The sequence below is a fragment of the Chiloscyllium plagiosum genome, unplaced genomic scaffold (assembly GCF_037043375.1).
Source record: "Chiloscyllium plagiosum isolate Xiang-an unplaced genomic scaffold, Cpla_swu_hap1 HiC_scaffold_12, whole genome shotgun sequence".
In the NCBI taxonomy this organism is placed as follows: domain Eukaryota; kingdom Metazoa; phylum Chordata; class Chondrichthyes; order Orectolobiformes; family Hemiscylliidae; genus Chiloscyllium; species Chiloscyllium plagiosum.
The window spans coordinates 51060069-51075666 of record NW_028270150.1 but is presented as its reverse complement, the minus strand read 5'-3'; the positions used below and the strand labels follow the sequence as shown (position 1 = coordinate 51075666).

General features: G+C 39.9%; 2 long non-coding RNA genes across 24 annotated transcripts in view; one reads left to right on the top strand and one right to left on the bottom strand.

Annotated features, from left to right (window-relative positions):
* LOC148148538 (uncharacterized) overlaps positions 1-15598 on the bottom strand; it is a 418607-nt gene that overhangs the window by 163584 nt on the left and 239425 nt on the right. For 6 of the 22 annotated variants that reach the window (XR_015758884.1, XR_015758875.1, XR_015758877.1 and 3 more), the window contains one exon: positions 4003-4059. The exons of 4 other annotated variants lie outside the window; for them this stretch is intronic. This is a non-coding gene — a long non-coding RNA (uncharacterized LOC148148538). Of the gene's footprint in view, positions 1-3917; positions 4060-5722; positions 6134-6521; positions 6734-11925; positions 12110-15598 lie in introns of those variants that run through there. 12 more of the 22 variants (XR_015758866.1, XR_015758871.1, XR_015758872.1 and 9 more) reach the window with 9 other exon arrangements.
* The window catches only part of LOC122555163 (uncharacterized), a 38257-nt gene continuing 29154 nt past the window's right edge, over positions 6496-15598 (top strand). For both annotated transcript variants that reach the window (XR_015758895.1, XR_015758893.1), the window contains exon 1: positions 6496-6624. This is a non-coding gene — a long non-coding RNA (uncharacterized LOC122555163). The remainder of the gene's footprint in view (positions 6625-15598) is intronic.

Here is a 15598-nt window from a genome sequence, read left to right as displayed (position 1 = left end):
TCTTCTCACAAACTTTGAATAAACAGAAATATTTGCAGATTACATCTTCACACAAACCTTCAGTTGACACATGTGGCAATTTTACCAACTGATTAGAATGTTTGTTCAAATGCAAATATCTAGTGCATTCGCCATCTGTTCACAACACTTCACAAACGGGACAAAAACCTCATCTGCTTTCCAGTTGTTTCCTTCCTCAAAAATATTATGAATGCTTGGTGCACAAAAGTTGTCAAAGAATCATTTTCAAAGTCAGAAGACAGAGCATTGTTGATTCTCATCCAATATTCCTAGTTGGTTAGGCTGGAACAAGTGAATCTGGAACAAATTACACACATGTCTGGTGCTCACTATCAGGAACCACTAACCACTATGAGCAAGCGTAAATTTATGCCTGCAATTATTTTATGGATCTGAGAGTAGGTAAAGTATGAAATATTTCTTCACGTAAATAAATACTGACTTTTGAACAGAGTACATTAACTTTCTTGAAGCATTTATATGTTTTGTTTCAGAAAGAAAAGCAGAAACATTTTCCCCAGTTCATGCAGTTTATCAATACTCTGTCTGAGCTCACATTGTGAAAAATAACTGCTTTGATGAGATAAGACAGAATGGAAGATTTCTGTGGTGCAGTAATCCAGCATGACTCAGTGCCTCAGGAGACATAAGGTTATATATGGAAAGCAATTTTTAAAACAAAAAATTCTCCATGACTTGCATTTTGTATTAAGGTTATGTAAAACTATCTTCTGCAATGACATTTCCATATTACTGCATTCTCATTAATTTTGTAAACCTTCCTTTTAATTGTCCCAAACCTCATTTCATCAAAGTATCTATATGACTATCAGGATATACATCTTCATATTAGAACTGTCCAGTCAACTTCCAAGTTCAACAGGCAACAATACACAAAGGTAAAATATCTCATGGAGAGGAGATCTTTGAGGAGGAGGAGGAGGCACTGTCACTTCCACCCACCCGCCTCAGATTTGCTGGCAATTTTGGAAGACTTATGATGACAATTCTGTTCAAAGCTCAAAGAATCTATGCCTTTTGGGAGGTTGGCAGATGTAATCAATCCCACAACAGTTCAAATTTTCCTAAATATTTTGCAGGGCTTAAGACTTCACTATCCCACAGTGTGGACGCTGCCATAATTTCTCTTCAACTTGGTGCACCTCTTTTGCACTTGTGCATTTATGGACTGCTAACCGTGAGCGATCCTCAGACTTTCTGGAAATTTGGGATGCGGTTTACAGTGGTGGATATCAATGGCGAAGAATCCTAATATGCTGCTGCTTTAGTGATAGAAAAAGACTTTGGGGTATCAGTCCCATATGTATTCCTATAGTAGACGGATCTGAGACAGCCAAGAAAAATGACAGAAGATAATTCAAAGATCAAATCAATCTCCCAAGTCTCCTGGTGGTGTGGTAAAAGCATTGGTTAATCTGCCTGTCCTGCCTGTAGAGTAAGGTGGTCATTTGAAAATGATTTAAGTAGGACTAAAATAAAATTGAAGTATAAAAGACTAGTGGAAGATTGAGATTTGAAACTTGGTTAAATCCATTGGTGGGTAAGGACATGTTCCTGCATGAACCACATAAACTGCAAAGATCCCACGTTCAATTGAACAAGTTAATTTGCTACAACAGGATGGAGGAATGCACTGTTGTTCTAGTTTCACAGATCACAACATGAAGGAAAAATACTTCTCCCAGTTACCAAGGTGGCCCATTAAATACCTCATTTAAGTCAGGTTTCAAATAAAATGATCTATAAACCAGGTTTCTTTAATAATGTAATTGTTCACTACATTATTAGGTTCATTCAAAATAAGGTTCAAAGGAAGATCAACAACTGGTTAATGTACGCAGGTTGTGATATGGAAATACAGATAATTATCCCTCTAAATAGCCTAGGTCTCTCTCTCTCTCTCACACAAACACACACACACACACACACACACAAACTCTTCAGGAAAAGAGTTTAAAAAAACACAGATATCTCTCTGTGGAGGTCTACTCAAAAACTACCTTCCTGGCGATTAGAATTATTCTTGAAGACAAAAAAAAGAAAATGTTCCAAGATCTGTTATTCTGATGTTCTGACATGTGTGGTCAAGTCACTAATCGTGCATTATAACCTCAGGAGTCTAGGTAGACACAGCTTGCTCAGGATGTATAATGTTGATAAATGCTTTCAATCGCTCTTTCAAAAATGCAAAATATGTTTCACTCTGAACTCAACAAGAGAGTTTTTCAGATCTAGATAGCCCTTCCACACAGGCCCCTTCTTCAACTAATCCCAAACACCAAGGCAGTCTCCACCCCATCATTGTTCAAACACATTCTCCAAGGGTCTACAGCAAAGCAAAAATTATCACCGGTTTTATGAATTTCCTGGAAGCCTTGTCTAAACAAATTCCCAACCCCACTGTGACCAACCAATGACCTCTTTCAATGAAATTCACTCCAGGTATTTCCATAGAACTTGAAAACAATCCATTTTCCACAATCCTTCAAAATGTAAGTCCTCCAAGAAAAGTTAAATATGAAGCATCTTTATAACACATAAGTGTGACAGCAAAGGCCTTATTTCTCTTAAGAACCCAATGTCCTTTTGCATCAGGTTTGGCAATGAGTAGGTCCCATGGCTGAACAAATTAAGTAAAGCAAACACCATTGGGAAATATATCACAGGAATATTAATGCATATAATATTATAGTTAACCAAGAGGAGAAGTTTGGGGAGAGAAAAACTGCAATTTCTAAGCACTGTGTAAGAACTAAGCATTTCCCTCAGCAGGAGAGGGGGTCACCCTAAAGGTCTCCTTTTCATCTTCATTTTGACAATTTATATTCCTAGCTAATAAACATAATACAGGCTGTACTTGCTATCCTCAATTTACAGTATTCCATGTGCTTGAATTTTGTATTTCCTCTGAGGAGAGACATTTGGTCTCTGCTTTAGACCTCATCATCACTGCCTAGGGGAGAAAGAGGTTGACATTTTATTTATTGTCTCTTTTCTGACCTGAAATAGTGGTTCTTAATCTGTATTCATAAAGAATACATAAATACGTTCTGGGAGTCTAAGAATTAATGTGAAAATGCATATGGAATTGAAAAAGGCTTATATGTGAGCAACATGGATCACCATTCAAGGTCCCATGTTTAAGGGGTTGTTGTGGTTGAAAGTATGCAAATAGACACTGGCCAGAAATGGACTTGAAGCCAAATGGGATTGGAGTGCCTCCCATGTCCAAAGCAAAGAGAAGCACATATAGAAAACTGCTGCGAGTATCATGAAGATCACTGGGTAAACTTACAGGTACCAAGATTAACTCATCTTCATTTGAGAGAGGTAGTAATTAAGCTGAAAGAGAGACCAGTAGAATCTAAGTTTGCCTTCTAGAATTGAGAATGATTCATTACTGTCATTGTCAAACATCACATCAAGAATAGACAGTGAAAAGCAGGCACATCCATTTCAGATATGTTAGTAAATACCTGATTCCATACAAGAAACTCGTTGCATAACATTGACACAGTATAATCTAGATTGAGGTGTTCATGATTAATTATTGATTTAAGAGTATCATTGACCAAAAATATGAGAACCACTGCTCTCGATGTATATAATAAAGTACAGCTCAATCTTTTCAGTATATCCAATCTAGCTGGAGCATGCTTTTTGTAATGTTGGCATTTTTAAAAATGCTGATTTCCAGAAATGTTTCACACGCAAGTCAGCAAATGAAGCAAACAAAAAGGAATAGAAGTGTCATTGTTCTGAAAACATGGCACTTTTTTTTGCTTGTAGAATATGTAATTATGACGCTGTTGAAAGGTAGTTTTCCAGAGTGTGGCAACACAGCAAAATGTGGCTTAATGGCTACAATTCCTTACCCACCAAGTTTTAAGATTTTTTTCTCAGGTGTTGAGTGGTAAGTAGAGGTTAAATATTTGCCTTCAAAGAGGAAAGTCCATTCACCTAAAATTGCCTCTTCCAATGTTCACCTTTTGCACAGTGCAATCAGCATTTTGGAATCTAGAAGAACACAGAAATTAATAAAACAATAAAATTATGCAAATTTTTCATTATTAATGCTGATGTTTGCCACCAAACTTCATATTAGTTATGCATTTATTTATTTACTCACAACCTCCAATACCACAGGGCGATAGAAATTACAACCCATTCCTTACCAAACAAATTTTGTTAATCATCTGTTAAGCACCAACTAAATGTTAAAACAATGCTGAACTGGTGGCTAATCAATAATGTTAGAATCTGAGGACCACAATGTATCTCATACTGCTTAGTCAATGTGAGGTTGTGCAGAGGCTTTGAGAAGAGAGGAAATATGAAATACATAGAAGTGCCAATATATAAAATCTAGAATAAGCCTTGGTAAGTTAAATCATTCAAAAGAGAATTGGATGATTTTGTGAAAAGACAGAACATACGTGTTCCGAGGAGAAAGCAGAGCTACAGCACTTTGAACACCGCTCCCCTAGAAAAGCTATCCTGGGCACAAATTGCTTCCTTCTTCACTTCAGCAAATGTTCTGAAAAGGGATGGTAAATGAATCTAAATGATTGAGTACTTGTCTTCCATTTGGGAATTTATCAATGGATGCCTGCCATTGGGTGTGATGATATTGGTAAAAAGTAGACTATAAAAATTGAACTTGCATTATCAAAACTTAATACCTGAGAATTTCATGGACTAAAAATGATTTAAAAGGGACAAGTATTGACATAAAATTGCTGCAGCAATCACCTGACTACAGATCGAGGCAAGTTCAGGATACCAATGTGAAATAAACAAAATCATCTGAACAGAAATGACCATTTTCTCTAAAGTCACTGAAACAAGTCAAATAAGTCAGGCATCAAGAAATTGGCATCACTTGTTTCAATTTATGTATTTCAGTTTGCTTGCTACATGGCATAGAATAAACATGATAGGCTGTCTACCGATTCTTGAAAAAGCAATATACCAGTCGAGGGAATACATAAATGAACCCCAGTCAAAAAATGTGTGTTAGGTGGACTGGCTGAGCTAAATTGCTCCGTATTGACAGTGTTATGCAGGCTAGGTGGATTAGCAATGGGAGATGTGGGGTTTTGGGGATAAGGTGAGGGTGATGCTCTTTGGAGGGTTAGTGTAGACTTTGTTGGGCTGATTGGCCACTATGTACACTGTTGGGATTCTATTATAGCAGCTGTTTCTGAGCAGCAGAAGAAAGAAGGAAAAACAAATTTGTTACGGCAAGACCTGAAAGAGTCTTCCCTTGTTTATTTCTCATCATCTCAAAGACAGCGACTAGTGAAAAAGTAAATTGGGGAAGCAACTGAGAACTCAAAGATATCTACAAACATTGCCTCTGATGATACAGATAACATTGAACACTGTGGCCTCAAGTTATAAATGTAATATCTTCCGAACTCTAAATTATGTAGCCTTTATTCTTCTTGCCCATACCAGAGAATCTCTCTCTATTAAAATTTTTAAGTACCTGTGTTTGCATGTTTGATGCAAAAAAATTTTAATTTTTTTCCCCCAGGGTTAGTTGGTAATAAAATTCTCTTTCATTCACTTGAGGAAACCTTGGTATTGGGCTCCTTCATATTGATCCAGTTAACTATATTTTTTAAGAGAAATGTTAAAACTGCACACTAAAAAATCAGTAAGAGAGCCAATTCACCTTCCTCAGTTGGTTAATGTTTCGTAGTTTAAATGCACTAAATAGAATCCAGAGAGTAAAACAAAAATGTTCTGAAAACTCGCAGTATGTCAGATGCCATCTCTGGGCAGAAGAAGTAAATTTTCAAAAGTGGTCACACCATATTCCACCATTTTCTGTTGATTTTGTTTCAGATTTCTGGCATGGACAGTTGAGCTGTTTTTTGTTTTGCTTCCAAGCCGGTATTGTGTTAAATACTAAAGTGGTCAGAGGTTGTTTTATGCAATCGTTTTGCTACACACAAGATTCAAACCCAGTTCAAAGTACCTGGAAGAAGCTGTGACTGAAGGTCATCTGAAGGACAGAAACTAATATGACAAGTGCAGCTTTCTAGTGTCTGTTAAAAGGCCATTTTAATAATATTCCCTGGGAGAAAATCATTTACCTGTTTGTTCAGATAAAAAAAAGTTTGTGGTTCAGTCTAGCCTAACGAGAGAGAATAAAGTAGTTGTTCAAACATGAAAACTTGGGCTTTATGAAGTGGGAAGGCATTTTTCAAGATAGGAGCGTGGTTGATACAAGTCAGCATTTATTGTCGATCGTCAAATGTCCTAAAAGGTCGTGATTTATTTCGGGAAAAAAACACATGAAAAATGTAATGGAAAAATCTTTCTCAATGGTAATAGCATTTAAAGTAAAAGCCTAGAAGTCGTGATCAGAAAAAAAAGTCTTATCTATTCCAGTGCAACGAAGAGCCCATTTTGCCTTTTTTTCCGATTTGCTGTTTTCCGTCACAAGACCGTATTCTGTAGAAACCCACCTACTCTCCAGTACTGTCTGAAGCTGCCAATGTGATTCCAGCATTCACGGGAAAGGTTGTGCACGGAATTGAGGGCAGGCTGCGGGGGAAGTATTTGCCGAAGGTATGCATGACCTCTACTAATCCGGCACGGTGCTGTCGGGCAGCCACATCATGTGTTCGCCAAGTCTCACTGAATTCGGTCCAGAAAATCCACTGGCTTTTACCTTCCGCTTTTGAAACGATTCCGTGCATTCAGGAATGAAATATCAGTTTTTAAATATCAATAGACATATTTATTTGATAAATAAACGACTTTACGACGCTCACTTCATTTGCGATATTGTTGCCTTAGAGATCACGGAGGCTTAAACGCAGTTTATTATGCCTCAGAGCGTTTTTTTTATTTGAGCCACGGCGGAGCCAAGGTTGAATAAAGTTCTTGTTACTAGTCAAAAGTGAGATGTTGCTGTTCTGCTCTTGCCAGAGGGATTCCTTTTCTAGGTTGGAGGGAGGGGGATGAATTTGCAGCTTGTGCTTTATTTTACTCTAACAGCCCGTATTATGCAGATATACCCGGGTCGTAGGGAAAATATGTGAAGAACTTTTTCTTAAACAGCCCACTCCTGCTTAACTGCAGCAGTCTGGATTTTGAAGTATTCCTATTTGAGGCCAGGTGATACAGGCCTGCTTCCCGTAAAACCCGGGGATTGGTAAGGGCCGTGGGGAATTTCTGGGAATCATTACCCCGATATATGTTTTTATCCGATAACCCATTCTACCGCCTTCAATGTATGGTTATGGTTATTTGCAAACTGTTTAAATCTGTATCAATTTCTCATAGAAGCTGGGCTTCGGGCCATTAGCCTGCTGATTGGGAAATTCCGACTGTCCACGTAATAAAATGTAATCAGTGGATTTTGAAACTAAATAGGAAAAGCAGGCAAATGCGCAAGGGAGGGGGAAACGGTGAACGAAAGCAACTTCAAGATTTGACTTCGAATCAAAGCAGTGTCTCAAAAATTGCTCTAACAATTGTCTCGGAGGTCAGAATTACTCCGCACAAACCCCAGTACCAGTCATTCCCACGGCAGTGCCGTGACATTATGAACTATACTACCTTCATTATTTATCCCCACAAAGATATTATTCGCTCTTTCTGAAAGTCAAAACTGTTACTCTAATCAGATTTAAAAATTTGGACACTTCCATGACTGATTTACAATCTTACGACCTAGCATAATATGTCACTCCGTAAAAACAAACGGCAGAATTACAGGCTTCAGGCTTATTTCAACGTATGTTGGGGCATGAATTGTAGGATGCTTACAACGTGCTTGGAATTTAGTCAGGGGTGTTGTCCACACACTGAGGCAGGACATACCTCCCGTTTGTACGTATTCGGCTCTGAAAATGCAGCCGACAGCATTAACTTCTGAACAACTTCCCTGTTGCTCTCCTGAAGGTCATGTCAGCAACATTTATTCAGCTGATTGCTGGCCTTGCCAAATGATATTTTCCATGCGGGCTGTCTTGCTTCGTATTTCTAGTCTCTTTGTACGAAAAGATCTGCCTTCAGCTTTGACGCTGAAGAATCTTTTAAACGTAGAAATACATTTGCAAGTGGTACATTCTGATGTTGCTCCGTTTACATTGGTCATTGTGGATTTGATATGACTGTCCATTAACAATTAAATCCTAAAAACTACCGCATTAGGCACATATATCAGTATTGTCAATAAACACGTTGTACATAGTTTAATGAAAACATTATTAATTTATGCAGCACAATATTTAAAGAAACATGAAAACTAAAAAAAAGTCCTTCAATGTTATTTGACTTTCAGGTTTCAGAACTTCTCCAGGAAAAGTTTTTTTGTACTGTTATAGAAACTCAAAGCAGGAACAGGCTATTTGGCCCTTCAAACCAGCTCTACCTTTCAATATGATTTAGATTTAGATTACTTACAGTGTGGAAACAGGCCCTTCGGCCTGACAAGTCCACACTGACCCGCTGAAGCGCAACCCACCCAGACCCATTCCCCTACATTTACCCCTTAACCTATGGGCAATTTAGCATGGCCAATTCACCTAACCTGCACATTTTTGGACTGTGGGAGGAAACCGGAGCACCCGGAGGAAACCCACGCAGACACGGGGAGAACGTGCAAACTCCACACAGTCAGTCGCCTGAGCCGGGAATTGAACCCGGGTCTCTGGCGCTGAGGTAGCAGTGCTAACCACCTATCCTCTATCGCAATGTCATATTCCTGTTTACTCCCCATACCTCTTCTGTGTGGAAAATTCCACAGGTTCACTACCTTTTGTGAAGATTTGTTTCTCTATCTCAGTCTGAAATGGCCTATTCCATATCCTGAGAATGTGTCCCCTGGTTTTAGACTTTCCAACTAGAGCAAACATCCTCCCTGTATATAATCTGTCTGGCCCTGTTAGAATTTTGTACAATGAAAATAGATCCCCTCTCATCCTTCTAAATTCTCATGAATACAGGCCCAGTCCAACCAATCATTTTCCATAGCACAGTCCTACCATCCTTGATATCAGTCTAGATCTCATCTTCTGTCAATAATCTAAGACAAACAAATCACTGCAGGGATGCTTTATTTAGAAAACATTATTTCTGCCCCCAACTCCCCCAACGTTTTCCTCCTGTGATCCTGCTTTGAGGATTGAAAGTTGTTAGAAACACAAGTCAGAGGAGTGTATGTGTCTGTGTTTGAGAGAGTTCTTGTCATAGAGTTGTATATCATGGAAACAAACTGTTCCATCCAACTTGTCCATGCCGACCAGATCCGAAATTAATCTAGTCCCATTTGCCAGCATTTGGCCCATATCTAAACCCTTTCTATTAATATACCCATTTAGACTCTTTTTAAATGTTGTCAATATACCAGCCTCCACTACCTCCTCTGGCAACTCATTCCGTACATGCACCCACCCTCTGTGTGAAAAAGTTGCCTTTCTGGTCCCTTGTAAATCTTTCTCTATCATCTTAAACCTATGCCCTCTAGTTTAGGACTCCCCCACTCTGGCTATTGACCTTATCCATGCCCCTCATGATTTTGTAAACCTTTATAAGGTCACCCTCAGCCTCCGACATTACATGGAAAATAGCCTCAGCGTATTCAGCCTCTCCCTATAGGATTTTATGTGTGTGTTTGTATGAGAGATTGTATGTGTTTATGTGAGAGATTGTGTGCATGAGTCTTTGTGTGTGGGGTGATGATATAGGGCTGTGTAGTGGGGACAGTTTGTGCACAGGTATTGCAGTCATATGACACTCGGTCACCTACTCAAACTCTTGTCTTTCTTTCACACTCACCCATACTCTCACTCTCATCTCTCAGTACGTTACACACACATTCTCTTGCTGACATCCATGCTTCCTCATATTCAATCACTAATTTACATTCTCTCTTACCCTGTCACACATACCCACTTTATCACACACTGCCACATTGCCTCACACTGCCCATCTCCCTCTCACTCAGTCAATTAGAGTTATAGAGATGTACAGCATCTTGATTTATTTTCATTGATCTATTTTCATTGTACAAAATTCTAACAGGGCCAGACAGATTATCAGTCCAACTCGACCATGCCGACCAGATATCCTAACCTAATCTAGTCTCATCTGCCAGCATTTGGTCCATATCTCTCTAAACCCTTCCTATTCATATACCCATCCAAATGCCTTTTAAATGCTGTAATTGTACCAGCCTCCACCATTTCATCTGGCAGCTCATTCCATACACCCACCACCCTCTGTGTGAAAAAGTTGCCCCTTAGATCCCTTTTATATCTTTCCCCTCTCACTCTAAACCTATGCTGTCTAGGTCTGGACTCTCCCATGCCAGGGAAAAGACTTTGTCTATTTATCCTATCCATGCCCCTCATGATTGTATAAGCTAAGGTCACCCTTCAGCTCCAGGGAAAACAGCCCCAGCCTATTCAACCTCTCCCTATAGGTCAAATCCTCCAACCCTGGCAACATCCATGTAAATTTTTTCTGAACCCTTTCAAGTTTCACAACATCCTTCCAATAGGCAGGAGACCAGAATTGCATGCAATATTTCAAAACTGACCTAACCAATGTCCTGTACAGCAGCAACATGACCTCCCAATACTCTGACCAATAAAGGAAAGCATACCAAACACCTTCTTTACTATCCTATCTATCTGTGACTCTATTTCAAGGAACTATGAACCTGCACTCCAAGATCTCTTTGTTCAGCACCCCCCCCCTTGGGACCTTACCATTAAGTATATAGATCCTGCTCTGATTTGCTTTTTCAAAATGCAGCACATTGCATTTATCTAAATTAAACTCCATCTGCCACTCCTCAGCCCATTGGCCCATCTGATTAATGTCCCATTGTACTCTGAGGTAACCTTCTTCACTATCCACTCCACCTCCAATTTTGGTGTCATCTGCAAACCTACTAACAATACCTCCTATGTTCACAGCCAAATCATTTATATAAATGACAAAAAGAAGTGGACCCAACACCAATCCTTGTGGCACTCCACTGGTCACAGGCATCCAGTCTGAAAAGTAATCCTCCACCACCACCCTCTGTCTTCTACCTTCGAACTAGTTCTGTATCCAAATGGCTAGTTCTCTCTGTATTCCATGAGATCTAACCTTGTTACCCAGTCTCCCATGAAGAACTTTGACGAACGCCTTACTGAAGTCCATATAGATCACGTCTACTGCTCTGCCCTCATCAATTCTTTTTGTTACTTCTTCAAAAAACTCAATCAGGTTTGTGAGACATTTCTCATGCACAAAGCCATGCTGACTATCCCTAATCAGTCCTTGCCTTTCCAAATGCATGTTACCCTTGCTTTCCCACTCTTTCATACATACTGACTCTGGTGAAATCTTGTAGGGTTTGAGTGATGTGGGCTATGTTGAAATATGTGACAGAATGGTGTGAGAAATCTGGCGAGGTCTATTATAACACTGGGAACATCTTGTTCCATCTTTTATGCTTTTCACAAGTGGCAAGCTGAGATTCTCATGAGGCAATGGTGAGTTGCTAATTAAGGGAATTACTGCTTATTAAACATCTTGTTAATGGCCAACTCACCTTATTAATATTCAGCTTCCTATCTTACGAAACATGCCAAACAATCTTAACATCAGCTCACTGCTAGTTCCAAAGGATCTCCATGTTGGACACGGGGCACAAACACTTCATGGCACACTTATCAGGCACTGGCCACATATACCCCACATCCATGGACATTGGCATCCAATATATGTCAGCATCTAAGCACTTTCATAGTTTATTTCCAATCCACTTACAGGATGCTTATGCACTTCAGTGCTGCACATCAGGATGCAGCAACTATCATTGTAATGCTGCAGCAAGGACAGTGTGTGCTTAGAGATACATACCCAGCTCATGTATTGGGCCAAACCACATCGTCAGGCCCTTTGCTCGCTGTCATAGTGCGCATTCACCATGAGACTGCCTGGATGCTGACAGCATCCCTGCTTTTCATTCCTTCATAGAATCAGAGAATCCCTAAAGAGTGGAAGCAGGTAATTAGCCAATTGAGTCCACACTGACCCTCTGAAGAGTATCTCACCCAGACCCACTCCCACCCACCCCATACCCTATCCATGCAACCCTGCATTTCCCATGGCTAATCCACCTAACCTACATATCTTTGGACTGTGGGAGAAAATCAGAGCACCTGAAGGAAATGCATGCAGACACAGGGAGAATGTGCTAACTCCACTCAGTCATCTGAGGGTGGAATCGAAGCCAGGTCCCTGGCGTTGTGAGGCAGCTAGCTAACCACTGAGCCACTGTGCCACAATACAGCCACTTGTTGTGTTGCTTTTTTGCTCTTTGTCCCATCAGCCAAAGTACCAGGCTCACATTTCTTCTGTTTTTGTCTTGGTTGGCAGCAGGCTTCAAAAGTCTTTGCTCAGGGGAGAAGTGTGATGCTGGAAAAGCACAGCAGATCAGGCAGCATCTGAGGAGCAGGACAATCGACGTTTCAGGCATAAGCCCTTCATCAGGAATGTCCAGCATCTGCAGTCCTCACTTTCTCCTCAGGGGGAGAAGTGCCATTTACAGCCACTCATTGGGTAGATCGGGATCCAGTATCTCTGACAGAACTGCCCAGGACACATGACAGGCAAAAATGATAAGAGGAACATCAATAATTAGGGAGGTGATGGCCTTGTGGTATATCCCTGGATTGTTAACCCAGAAACTTAGGTAATGTTCTGGCGACCTAGGTTCAAATCCTGCCATGGTGGAATTTGAATTCAATAAAAATCTGGAAATCCGAGTCTAAAGATGACCATGAACCAATTGCTGATTGTCAGGAAAACAGAACCCATCTGGTTCATTAATGTCCTTTAGGGAATGTAACTGCTATTCTTACCTGTGACTCCAGACTCACAAATGGGCAATAAATGCTGGCCCAGAGAATGATGCTCTCCTCCCATGAATAATAAAAAAAATTCAAATGCACTCTAATCAGTGATGGATCAACATTTATTGCCCATTCCCAGTGTCCTTGAAAAGCTGGTGGTGAGCTGCCTTCTTTGTATTGCAGATCGTTTTAGTGTTCCAGCCTTGAATAGTAAAGTTTATTGTTGTTTGTTTAAACCATGAAATCTTGTGCCTTTATGCTCTTAATGAATCCTTGGATCACGTACTTTGATGACTTTAAAAATAAAAGTTCCCTAGCCAGGGTTGTAAATATGGTCAAGTTCATGATTATAACAATGCGTACTTCAGAGATTAGTTTGGTTTTTGTTTTGTTTTTTGGTTTTGCAAGTATGTAATTTCAAACCTTCAAATTATTTTGCACTTAGATTTTCATTCCCTTAATAAAAGATCAAGTTAATTTATAGATAGTACGTAATCCAGCCAGTGTTGGTGGTGAAGGATATGGATGTTCAATCTCATAAATAGAGCATTGATCAGGTGAATTGTTTTGTAATAGATGGTATCTAGTTTCTTGAGTGTTGATGCTGCTGTAGTCATTGAAGCAAGTGCAGAACATTGCACTCACCCTGTATTTTATAAGTAGGCTTTGGGATTCCAGAAGTGAGCCACTTGTTGTAGTATACTCAGCCTTTGACCTCTCTATTAACGATGGAATTTATGTATCTGATCCAATGGCCTTCTTCTTAATGGTGATACCTAGCATTTTGCTAGTGAATTCACCAATTATCATGCTCTTTATTATAAATCAGCGCTCTGCAGGCTTTGTCATATTGAAGATGGTCATTGTCTGGCATTTTCATGTTGTGAATTTAATATGCCACCTATCAGCCTAAGCCTGATTGTTGTTTGGGTCATGCTGCACACAGATATGGAGTTAATTATCTAAAAACTTGAAAATGGAACAAAACATTATACAAGCATCAGCAATCAACTTAATTCTGACCTTAGAGGGAAGGAAGGTAATTGATGTAGTAGTTGAAGGCCTAGGATGCTACTCTGAGGGATTCCCGCAGGGAATGCTATCCTGGAACTGAGATGATTAACTTCCCATAACCACATCCACATTCCTTTGTGCTAGACATGACTGTAACCAGTGGAAAACTTTCCTTTGATTCCCACTGACTTCAGTTTTTCCACGGCCTCTTGATGCCATACTCTGCTAAATTCTACTTTGAAAGCAAAGGTAGTCACCCTCACCTCACTTCTGGAATCCAGAGCAGGTTTCCAAGCTTGAACCAAAGCTGTAACTAAATTGGTAGCTGACTGTTTCTTTCATGTTTCACTTGTTCATAGGTTAGGGCAATTCAGACAAGCCAGAATTTAACATATATCCTTAACTGCCAAGGCAATCCATGGCAATCTTTCTGGTGTAAGCGCACACACACATGTTAAGGATGGAGTTCCAGAATTTTGACCAAGTGATCGTAAATATCTAATCAGTATGGATTGTGATTTGAGAGAAATCTTGTAGATGCTGCTTTTTTACTATCCTGCAGCTCTTGTTTGTCTACATGATAGAGATCATGCATTGGAAAATATGATCAAATGAGTCTTGGTGAGCTGCTGCAGTATACTTTGTAGATAATATACACTACTGCCACTGTGCACTCTACTTAAGATAGCTTGTGAAGTGCCAATCAAATGGACTGCTTTGTTTAAGATAGTGTAAAATTTCTTTAATGTTGTTGGAGCAACACTAATTCAGGCAAATAGACAATATTCCATCATGCTCCTGACTTGTGCTTTGCAGATATTGGACAGTTAATAAGGGTTGCACAGTGGCACAATAGTTAGCACTGCTGCCTCACAGCACCAAAACCTCAGGTTCAATTCCAGCCTTTGGAGACTGTGGAGTTTGCATTTTCTCCCTGTGTCTGTAGGTTTCCTCTGGGTGCTTTGTTTCTTCCCACAGTCCAAAGATGTGCAGATTAGGTGGATTAACCATGGTTTGAAACTTCCCTATGGGAGTTTTGGGGTGTATCTGGGTGGGATGCTTTTCAGGGGGTTGGTATAGACTCAATGGACTAACTGGCCTCTTTCTGTAGGGATTCTATGAATGGATGAGTTACTCATCACAAAGTTGTTTGTCTCTGTCCTGCTATTGTAGACACTGTGTTTTTGTACCAGTGGTGACTCTCAGGATTTTGATGACAAGTAATTCAAGACGAGTAATGCCATTGAATGCTAAGGGAGCTGAATATACTCTGTCTTGTTGGAGATGGTCTTTGTCTTCCACTTAGGTTACTTTCCACCTGTCAGCCTATCCCTATGTCATTCCATTCTTGCAGGCACAGGCTGCTTCAATATTTAATGAATTGCAAATAGAACTGAACATTTTGAAACATTGGACATCGTCTGTACTCAGGTGCATTTATGAAAGGTGAGAGATGAAGCAGTGAAGACAGTTGGGTCTGACCTATCTAAAGAAACCTCAGCAATGTCCTCTGGCTTAGATAATTGACTTCTTACAGCAGCAAACATCTTCCTTTTGTGCTCGGGTATGACTTTAGCCAGTGGAGAAGTTTCTTCCAATTCCTTTCAATTTCAATCTGACGCAATCCAAACAGAACAAACTATGAGCTAGAAGTGCTTCTTGAT